This window comes from Cebus imitator, unplaced genomic scaffold, assembly GCF_001604975.1.
Source record: "Cebus imitator isolate Cc_AM_T3 unplaced genomic scaffold, Cebus_imitator-1.0 Scaffold281, whole genome shotgun sequence".
NCBI classification, from domain to species: domain Eukaryota; kingdom Metazoa; phylum Chordata; class Mammalia; order Primates; family Cebidae; genus Cebus; species Cebus imitator.
Window position 1 is genome coordinate 3,618,940 of NW_016107596.1, and position 11,483 is coordinate 3,630,422.

Here is an 11,483-nt window from a genome sequence, read left to right on the forward strand (position 1 = left end):
TTTTAGTAGAGACGGGGTTTCACCATGTTGACCAGGATGGTCTCAATCTCTTGACCTCGTGATCCACCCGCCTCGGCCTCCCAAAGTGCTGGGATTACAGGCGTGAGCCACCGCGCCCGGCCAAGACCTGAGTTTTAATCCTCTTTCTGCATCTAACTGGCTGCCTGACCTTTGGCTGTTCCCTTACTCTATCTGGGTGCAATTTTGCTGTCTTAACATGAGAGTATTGGATTAGTTTGCAAAATTTAGGGTTTTGTGTCTTATCTTTGCAATTTTCCATATTTATGTCACCTTTATTGTCTTCTGCATATTTTTCTTTAAACTGATCCATCTATTCTGTACAAACTGTTTTGGAGGGAAATGTTATATAGTTCTGCAAATAAAAAGTCAGCATCGATGCTATATACTGGAGGTAACTCTAAGACAAAAGAAAGGATGGTTCAGAGGGTATGTTTTTGTTATGCATATTTTGCCACAATTAAAATATTAAAAACAAAGAAAAGCAAAAACAAGAGCAAAGAAAACATAAAACACAACTATTAAAATAAATATACTAAATTTACGTCTTTACAACTCAAAGCTTTCATCCATCAGTGGCAGTAGGTGATCCGAAGATGACCTTCTGGCTCCAAAGGTTTTGGTACAGATGATGTTTCTAGTGGAAACTAGGATGCCATGCTGCCCTTGCCAGAGAGCCACACATCTTTCTTAATCACACCGTAGCCATGGAAACGCCCCCTCCTCCAACTTTGGCAGTCCTTAATGGGTGGTCCCCAGGGCTCGTGGCTTGTCTCTAGGAAAACCCCATCCTGCCTGGCAGACGGACCTGTCAAATGCATGGTTGTTGGTTTCACCTGGATTAAACTGCTCTCTCCATCTGGAGAGTTCCTGGTTTTCATTTCCAAATCAAAATCCTACCCACTCTTTTGATCCCAACTTCTGCAGAAAGCTTCCCTGGATCCCTCCAAAGCCACAGTGATCTTTTCTACTTTCTCCCTAAATTTTTACTCTGTATAATATTTTAGGTTGGGTTCTTTTCTTTTTTGTTGCTTTTTGTTTTTGGAGACAGGGTCTTGCTCTATCACCCAGGTTGGAATGCAGTGTTGTGATCATGGCTCACTGCAGCCTCAAACTCTTAGGCTCAAGTGATCATCTTGTCTCAGCCTTGCAAGTAGCAGGGACTACAAGTGCACACCAGCACTCCTGGATAATTTTTTACTTTTTGTAGAGATGGGTCTTGCTGCGTTGCCCAGGCTGGTCTTGAACTCCTGAGCTCAAGTGATCTTCCGCCTTGGCTTCCCAAAGTGCTGGGATTACAGGTGTGAGCCACCATGTGTGGCTTAAGTTGAGTTTTTTAGAAGTAGAGCCTATGCCGGGCATGTTAGCTCATGCCTATAATCCCAGCACTTTGGGTGGCCAACATGGGTGGATTTTCTGAGGTCAGGAGTTTGAGACCAACCTGGCCAGCATTGTGAAACCCCATTGCTACTAAAAATATGAAAAATTAACTGAGTGTGGTAGCAGGTGCCTGTAATCCCAGCTACTTAGGAGGCTGAGGCAGGAGAATTGCTTGAACCCAGGAGGTGGAGGTTGCAGTGAGCTGAGATCCCACTATTGCCTTCCAGCCTGGGCAACAAGAGCGAAACTCCATCTCAAAAAAAAAAAAAAGTAAAGCTTGAGACGGGTTCTTGGGTGCATGCTGTTTATTGCTGTGCACTTCTGGAAATATCTGTAAGGAGGTGGGAACAGAAGGATAGGGGAAGAGAAGGAGCTGAGGGAGGAAGTGGCCTCAGGCAAGTCTACTCTGGGCCTGATCCATGGGAGTTCTGGGATTAATCACCCCACAAGTTGTTCCTTATCCCTAGATGGGATGAACAGCTGGGGTTTTGCACCCCCATGTCATCAGTCACTGGCCTCAGGCTGGCAGGGATGGGGTGGGGGATAAACCAGTGGTGTGCTGGACCTGGCCCTTAAGAGCTTACGATGGTCAAGTTTTGAGGAATTTTGTGAGCCACTATTAACGATTAAATCATATAAAATCATATTTAAGTAAATAATGTTAAAACAATGGAAATACATATTCAGAAGTCATCACTTTCTAGTTATTTTACTACAGTTTAAAAAAAATCTGTGCACTTGCGGTTATTTTAGTATTGGATCTTTATGGTGGAAATACTACGTGTTGGAGAGCTACGTGCATCTCTTTGCAACCCCAACTTTGGTGATGTCTTGTTTGGAGTAGGCCATTGTGGGAATATTTACACCAGAGGAAGTGGCAAATACTCAAGCCGGGGCTCCCCCAACCCCACCAGAAAGTGGCTGCTAAACATTTGCCAACACAGCATTGAGTGTAATGTCCCTCATCAGCTGGGTGTGGGGGCGGTGGGGGTGGCAATTCTCTAGAGGATGTGGCAGCTGTGAGCCACCGGCAGCTACCACTTAAAGCAGCCAACGGATAGTACATGGCCCGGGAACGGGGATCTGGACAGGGCATAGTGTTCCCTATAGAAAGTTATTTGAAATTTTCTTTGTATCCTGACTTGTAGCGTCCTTTCATTCTGTTTTTATACGTTTCTGTGGAGAGGAAAGAACAACTGAAGTCTGGAGCCCTGGTTCTAGTGTTGACTTTGCCATATCTTGCTGTGTGACTTTAGGAGAAGGTCATTTTATATCTCTGTTTTCTCACCGATGAAAATAGGGGATCAGATGACCTCTTAGGTGGCTTTCAGCCCTGCACAGCCTCAGACTATGTAATCCTCTCAGCCCACCTGAGTTAGGAGTGTGAGTACAGAAACCATGTCCCACTATTACCTGCAGACCCAGCATGTGAAACTTTCCTCCTTGATCTCCAGACTTGGAGACCCAATAGTAAAAAGAGATAACATTTATTGAGCACTTACTGAATAGAAGACATTTTAGATCTTAGCTCATCTAATCCATATCTTAACCTTATGACATAGGTATAGGTATTTTTCTATTTTATAGATGAGAAAACTGAGGCTCAGAAATATGAAATTACTTGTTCAGTCACACAGCTGTAAATGGCCCATTTGAGATTCGAACCCCAGTTGGCTTGTACTTTCAACCATTTTCCATATTACCCTATTGGAAAAGGATTTAAAAGAGGCTCTTGCTACATCAGGGTCCTCATTTGAGATCTAGAGATTTCTTGTTTTCCTCCCCGCTTCTACCTATTCTCTGTCTTGCTCACTCTCAGTTCTCTTTCTTCTGGATAGAATGGGTTTTTCAAGGCCCCTCTGCAGCTCAGGCCTTTGTAACTGTTGAATAGGCAAATGAAGGAGGAAGGCTCTGAGGATGGAAGCCAGCTGTGCACTTGGCTGATGGTTTGGGATGCGCAGAGGTGGGTTGGGGCGGGTGAGCAATGAAAGGCTGCTAATGAGCATTTCCCAGCGATGCCTCTGAGGGCGGCTGCAGCCTCTGAGCTGCTGTTTGGGGTTGTTGGAGTCACCACAGCACAGCCAGGATTTGCCCTAAGGCTTAGTGACAGGTTGGATCACCTTCACTCAGAAGGCCTGGCCACTCTTTGTGATGTCTGGTCTGTGGTGTGGAGGGACAGTAGCTGACATGGACTCCTAGACACCTGGAAATGTGTAAAGTGCAGCTTAGCCCCAGGCCAACGGGAGATTTTCTGTGCAGCTTGCAGAGCCTTTGTTTCTTATGATTTCATTCAACCCTGCCCCCAACCCCCACCCAGCATCACAGGGATCTTAGTCCTACCTCCCAAGGGTCTATCCCAAGACCCTCCTCACCCTTGGTGTTTGAAAACTCCTTGCATAGCTGTGGTTTATTTAGGCCTCTGCCACCCTGGCTCCCATTTCACAGAAGGTCCTGATGCCTTTCTTGTGATTCTGCCAGCAGAAAAATGGAGGTCAAGGAGATCGGCCAAGCACACCTTTCTGTGGCCTTTAAGGAGGAGCAATCAGTTAGTGATCACTACGGGCAGAGGGCTGAAGGGATGGCTTCAAGGAGAGAAAAAAGAGCAATCTGATGGTTCCTGAATTGTAGAAACGAACACAGTGAAAACAGCCAGGCTGGGCTTGGGCGTCAGAACCTCTCCCCAGCCCCCGAACATCAGCTTCCTCACTCAGGATTTCTCACTTCAGTGACTGGCTCCATCATCCCTCCAATTGCTCAGGCCAGAAATCTAGGAGTCGTCCTTGACTTGCCTCCCTCACCCCAGAGTCTAATTGGCTGGCAAGTCTTGTTGCATCTATTTTCAGTCTCTTGAGTTCAGTCCTTTACTGTGGCCACTGCTCACTACCAAGGACGCCCCAGCTCTTACCTGGACTGGTTCAGCCGTCTTCTCCCAGGTCTTGGTCTCCCTGCTTCACCTCTGCTCCCCTAGCTCCCCCATTCATTCCCCACTGCAGTCCAAAGTATCTTCTAGAAGTGTACATTTGGCTTTGTCATGCCAGCTTCAGGTTAGAGCCTGGAGTTACTGTAACGATTACCTCCAGGGTGAAGTTCAGACTCATTAGCCTTCCAGGAAAAGCTCTTCTTGCCCTGTTCCTGGTTTGACTCTCTATGATGGGGGTCCCAAGACTACCTTAGGTTTGATGATTCACTTGAGGGACTCACAAAAGTCAGAAAAGCTGTTATACTCATGCTTATGGTTCATTTCAGCAAAAGGAGACAGATTAGGATTAGCCAAGGAAAAGGGTGTGTAGGTCGAGGTCTAGGAAAACACCAGGCATACATTTCCAGTTGTCCTCTCCCAGGGGGTCACTTGGACAGTGCTAAACTACCCCAGCAATTATGTGTGACAACATATAGGAAGTATTGCCAACTGGGGAAGCCCAGCTGCCCCTTGGTGTCCAGGGTTTTTGTTGGGAGAAAGGGGTCAGTCACAGAGGTATGAGTCACCCATGTGACTGACCTTGGCTACTTCGTCTCTATGCAACCCCTGGACCCCTAGAAACAAACCGATAGAGTATGGCCTGGGATGCCAGGCAAACAAAAACAGGCCTTTATCATGAGTGACACTGTTAGCATAAACTATGTGGGGTGGCCCAAAGCCCCAGTGATACAAGATACTCTATTCTACCAGGCATGATATTCCATGGGCTCAGAGGTTATCTCCCAGGGGCTGGACAAGGGCCAGTTCTTTCTTTGGAAGGTGCAGAGTTTGAGAACCCCAAAGTGGAGTTAACCCTTTATTGCATACCTCACATCTATGATTCTCTTCAGTATTAGGCCATTCTTGCATTGCTGTAAAGGAATACCTGAGACTGGGTGATTTATAAAGAAAAGATTTTTAATTGGCTCATGGTTCTGCAGGCTTTACAGGAAGCAGAGTGCCGACATCTTCTGGGGAGGCTTCAGGTGGAATCATGGTGGAATTACAATTATGGTGGAAGCTGAAGGCGGAACAGGCATATCACATGGCAAAAACAGGAGTGAGATAAAGTAAGGGGGGAGGTGCTACACACTTTTAAATAACCGGATCTCACAAGAACTCACTAGTGTGAGGACAGTACCAAGGGAGTTGGTTCTAAACCATTCATGAGAAATCCGCCCCCATGATCCAATCACCTCTTACCAGTCCCACCTCCAACATTGCAGATTATAGTTCAGCATAAGATTTAGACAGGGACACACATCTAAATGATATCTCCTGTGCATCCCACATTCCAGACATATTATTTAGCTTGCACTCTTCTGACTTTGCCTTTGTACATGCTGTTCCTTTTGCCTGGAATTCCCTTCTGCCTCCTCCTCCCTTTTACCTGGAGAGCTGTCACTCATCCCGTGTGGAACCTTCCCTGATGCCCCCAGGCAGGCTGAGTTTCCTCCCTCCCGTGCACCCGAGCTACTCTGTCAATGCCTCCTGTCAATTGTGGATTCATCATCCTGTGGACAGGTTCGTGTCTATTTTCCATGCAATAGGAAACACTATTAGCTGCTTTAGCATGAGAAATGTGCAGTTCATTAAAATGTTTATTTTATGTTTTTCCATGATAAAAGCAATACTTGTTCTAGGTAGAGAAATTTGGGTGGCATATTCTTTTTCGGCTTTTTCTGTCCAATGCTTTCCATGGGTGAATCATCATAATCCGGGAGACCATGGTGCCTGGGCCTGGGTTTGCCTCCACAGGGCTGTTGCTGTTCTTCCAGTCTCTCTAAGGTTGTGAATGAGGGCTACTTCACACGTGTGTTCTCGCAGCCTCCAGAGACTTGTGGGATGGGCTGGGAGCTGAGGATAGAGTATGGAGGAAGAGGAGGAGAAACTTTTTCTCTTTTGTAGGAAGAAGAGGTGGGGTAGGGATGGAGTAAGGGAAGACTTTCCAAAGAAGTTGACATATGGGCCAGGACTTGAAGGAACTTTAGGATTTTGCTCAGGGATGGGAGGGAAGAGCTTTCCAGGCCAAGGTCATGGAACAAAGGGGTGACTGGCTGAGCTCAAGGTGGTGGGGCTCCCCTGCCCAAGGGTCCCCGGCCCTAGGATGTGACATGTCACGTGACTTTCCTTTGACCCCTCACACAGGAGTTGTTTCCAGGGGCCCACCCTTCCGAAGGTGCTGGTCCCAACTTCTGCTTTAGTCTCAGGGCTCGTTTGCTTGTTTCTTTTGTCTTTTGGCTCTGGATGTGTGTGAAATCCTAATTCAGGCCCCAAATAGCTGGCTGATTAAAACCTAATGAAACAAAAAGGTGGAGGAAATGTGCACTAAGACAGATGTCAAGTAACCCCAGGTAGCATCGGTGCATGCCAGCTTTAAGCCTATAAATACATCGATGGGCACCTCTTTCTCTTCTGAAACAGCAAGCCCTGGGGATTGGAGCCAGCCAGTGATATTCCATTATACGACATTTTCAGTTTTTGGAAATCTTTTGAGCAAAATGGGACCTTTTGGGGCTAACCTGTCATACCTGAGACCTTGGTGAAACCTGTATGTTCATGCCAAGAGCTCAGTGTCCTATCTGAGTCCTGCTGAATTGCCTGTTCTCATCTCCTGCCTTCAAAGTCACTCACTGCTGCTTCCTGTCACAGTAACTAGGACTTTCCACTCCTTATTCTGCAGCCTTTGACATCACCAGGGCTGAAGAGATCACTGGGCCTTCATGGGGTATTTTTCCAATGCGAATTGACTTTGTATGTGTTGGTGAAATTACCAGAATCTTCTACCGATTGTATGAGGATGTTTCTAGATCCAGTTCTGTTCTTTTCTTGCTGTGTATCAATCTCTACTTTGTCACTTACTCGTCCTGGGATATTGGACGGGTTACTTGACCACTCCTGTGTGTCAATTTCATCTGTTAAGTGGGGATGATTATTTCTCAGTGTTCTAGCAGAGTTAAATGAGATTATACATGGAAAGCACTTAGGATAGTACTTGACACATAGTCAACATTTACAAATGGTTATAGTATTATGACTGTACTCTTAGATCCATCTCCAGTCTTAAACTCTGGATTATAGGAAAATAGGAGATTCAGGGAGAGCTGGGTTCAAGTCTGGATTATTTTATCAATTTACTCTGTGACACTGGGTGTCAATTCTTCCTCAAAGGCCTTAATCAGGCCACAGTAAAAATCACAGATTCAATCAGGAATGACAGAGATGTGAAGGACGTGGAACTTCTGGATTTTCACCCATTTCCTACTGGTCCAAAGTATGGGACCCCAAGACTGTTCTGAATATAGCCCTCCAGGCAGCCCTTGTAAATGGATTAGAAGACACTTGAGCTGAAATCTGTTTTCTGTCCCTGGACTACAGGAAACATAGGGAATGTGGGGTGCATGGGAGATGATATAGTTTGGATGTATGTCCCTGCACACATCTTGGATTGAACTAATAGTCTATGATCTTAAATAAAGGGAGGAGGGAGGGCCCAATTTTCAGGCTCCACAGATACTTCATCCCCTTCCCATACTTCTCTGCCCATTAAAGATGACAATAAATAAAAATAGACTTCCAGGAGGAACTAGGGACAAACCATTTGATGGAGAGTAAGCAGGGGCTTGCCTTACCGGCTGCAGCATTTCCTTAACCTCAGTTTGTCCAGTTCTCTCTGCATAATATTCAAAAGAGGCCTACTGAAGGTCTGAAAACATCTTATCTCCCACTTTGGATTTGTTTTTAATTTAATTTAGCCAAGGAGCAGAAAGGAGATTGACAGAGCTAAAGGTTTGTAGGAGAAAATCCTGAGTGGACAGGATCAAATTATGGTGACTCCTTCTTGACTGTGATGATATGTCCTCCTCTAAATGGCAGAAGTCTAGAAAAGTGTTTTGTCTTCAGTGGAACCTGCAAGAAAAGGACACAGACCCTGTAGCAGTCACTGGTCTGATTCTTTAGCTTCTGTTCTTTCTTTCTGCCATCCTTCAATAGTCTGTTTAGGAATCAGTGGTTAAACCATCCCAGTGGTCTGTTTAGGAATACCACGCTTTCTTAAGTTTCCTTGAATTCTTTCTTTACTAGTTTAAAGAGAATTCTTAGTGTGAAGAGAATGGGCAGGGGAGCAGGGATCACTAGTTCTTAGGCCAACTTGCATCTTTCCCTATTTGCATTTATTATCGTGCACTAATTATTTACAGAGAGCCTTGCCCTTTGTGGATTCACATTAATTTAGATTGCTTTTGAAAAGCAATCAAGGAGGGAATGAAGTGATCACACATCAAAGGGAAAAAGATATGGCACCAAAGAGAGGCAGTATGCTTTGTACAACTGGTCATGTCAGGCTGCTATTGCTTTCTCCAGCCTGGGAAATATCAGAAAGTCCATCTGAGCTCTCCTATCCCTGGTGTGGCCCTGTTCATCTTGCTTTGTGTCATTCTCTCAGTGAATAAGGAGGTGGAGGAGGCATGTGTGGCAGATGATTGCTGGGTAGGGACAAGACTTTTTCCCTTGCTCAGCCTCAGTTTCCTCATCTAGAAAATGAAAAGGTGGATTAGATGATTTTTTATGCTCTTCTCTCTAGGTCTACAACTCTCTCCAACGTTGTTCTGGAGACCTATAATTGTGTAACATAACAAATGGACGCACTAATTACCTGCTCCTAGTCCATAAGGTTCTCCTTGCTCAGTCTTCCCTTGGGTATTATTAGAAACAGGAAGGTGAACTAATAGTTCTATATCACTCTCCTCCTTCAGTTACTCAGTGCTATTAATCTTGGTCATGGATTTTTCAGTTGTCAGCCTTTTGTTTTATTTGTATTCTTTAAAAAAATGGTGTTATTGAAGTATAATGTACACAAAGAAAAATGCACATTTGGTAAGGGTACAGCTAGATCCTTGCTTTTTATGTTCACTGTCTTGTATTCTTTCTCCCCTCACCCCCTCATCCTACTTCCTTCTAATTTGGGATGGGCACAGAAAGGGAGTGGACCAGAGTCCCATTCCAGATCTGTTTTTTCATAGGCTTCTGGCAGAGGGTTGTTTGTGAAATGAGTTTGGGGGATTTGTTCTGAACCTGGTTTCTGTTTCTGTAGTCACTGTTAAGGGTGAATATGAAGATTTGAGGGTGTCTCTGATGGGTATAAGTCACATCATCCGTGGGCTTGTATGGGACACCCAGGGAGCAAGCGTTTGGTAAAATGAGATGGAGGCTGAGGGTAGGACCCTGGTGGACTGAAGAGGCTGGCAAGGAAAAAGACAGTGGGGCAGGAGAGTGAGGCAGAGCATGCCCTGTCAGCAAGGAGCAACACAGATGAAGCTGCAGCGGGGTCTAGATCCATACAAGCCAAGGGGGCTGGCGGTGCCCACAGAGGGGCAGCCAGGAAGAGACAGTGGCTGGCTTCTTAAGCTGCTCTTCTTGTGGGGAGAGGCCCAGGGCTGGGAAGGACCACTGGATTTGTGGTTAGGAGGTTGTCGAACACTGTGTTTCCTTGAAGAGGTGAAAAGTGCTGTGGGGAGAGAGAGAGAAAGGATGTGGAGCACTTGGCACAGCGTCTGGGCATGGGGTGGTGCAGCTCTCCCCAACTTACCCTCCATCACTGGACCATGGTGATGAAATCCCACCCTGCCCCTTCCTTACTCCACTGACTACGACTTTTGCTCCCCTTCTCTATGACTTTTCACCTTGGAGGCACATTGCCTTTTAGAAAGATCACCATTAAAACTTTTTGCTGAAGGAAAAGTAAGAATGTAGGGAGACTTTAGTGCCCACTGGCCATAGAAAGGGCTAATTAACCTTGCTTTGGTGCTGCTGAAATGACAAGCTGTTCCTCTGTAGAACAGCAGATGCCCCCAGTGTTTACTCAACAGCAGCATTTCTATTGGTGGACTCAAATTGAGTAGATTTCAATAACTGGAAACAAACATCTGCCTTGGACTGCCTAAGGACATGGCATGATTGTTCCTGGGGTTAGACGTACATGGCAGGGTTTGGGGAGGGTGGGAATTACCTGTTCAAGCTGGTTTGTTCCTTCATCTCACAGTTAGCTGAGGTTCTCTGAAGGCCAGGTTCCCTATCTCCAAGATGGGCTAAGTAATACTTCACCAGTGAGTTACATGAGGATTAAACAAATTTCTGTTTCTCAGGTACTTAGGGTAGTCCTTAGCATGTGGTAGGCATTTCATAAAAGGTGATATTAATAATACGACCGGCAAGCATTTATTGAGCATCCCAGGTGCTGTTATAGAATGAATAATATAGAACCCCTATTCTTAAGGAGCTGACAGTGTAACAATAAAGAAAGATTTATAATATTCAGGAAGTAGTCACAAGGCAGTGTGATAAATATTGTTAATAGAGGGGCACTCAGAGTACTGTGAGAACATAGAACGTCAGATTCTCTTTGGGAGAGAAAGACAAGGCTTCCCTGGAGGTTAACTTAGATCTTGAAGACAGAAGGGCAGAGAAAAGCCTTCCAGGCCCAGGAGACTCTATGAATCCAAAGGCCACAAGGTTTGAGACAATGTGGTGCTTTTTAAGGTAGCATAACTAGTGTGGTGTGGCATGAGCGAAACAGGCTTTCACAAATATTTATAATAGTTTGTGAGTTTGTGACACAGTTGGAGAATGCTGAGTTGCTGGGATTGGTTGGAAAGTGGAACTTTCCCAACACTTAGCAAGGTTAGTCTTGCTAACCCTGTGTGCCTGCCCTCTCCCTGCCTCTCCACCGAATCCTCTTGGGAGCATATGGGGAACAATGAGTCTTGGCATCCAAGGCTCATTACAGTCTGTTTCTAATCTTTCTTCCCTCTAATCTCATACATCAAGGCTTCTCAACTAGGTGCAGTGGCTCATGCCTGTAATCACAGCACTTTGGGAGGCCTAGTGGGGAGGATCACTTAAGCCCAGAAGTTTGAGACAAGCCTGAGCAACATAGTAAGACCCCATCTAAAAAAAAAAAAAAAATTAGCCAGGCATCAGTGCTACTCGAGCGGTGCACACCTGTGGTCCCAGGTACTTGGGGAGCTGAAGCAGGAGGATTGATTGAGACTGGGAGATTGAGGCTGCCATGAGCTATAATCTTGCCACAGCACTCCAGCCTAAGTAACAGAATGAGACAAAAAAAAAA

At 45.5% G+C, this 11,483-nt stretch overlaps 1 protein-coding gene and 1 long non-coding RNA gene across 3 annotated transcripts in view; one reads left to right on the plus strand and one right to left on the minus strand.

The window, feature by feature from the left end:
• Positions 1 to 11,483, plus strand: part of SRGAP3 (SLIT-ROBO Rho GTPase activating protein 3) — a 261,902-nt gene that overhangs the window by 55,467 nt on the left and 194,952 nt on the right. The window lies entirely within an intron of this gene.
• LOC119467351 lies at positions 2,870 to 4,796 on the minus strand. Its single transcript, XR_005195894.1, has 2 exons — positions 4,304 to 4,796; positions 2,870 to 3,601 (listed from the first exon to the last, which is right to left on the minus strand). It is a non-coding gene; the product is annotated as an uncharacterized LOC119467351 (long non-coding RNA).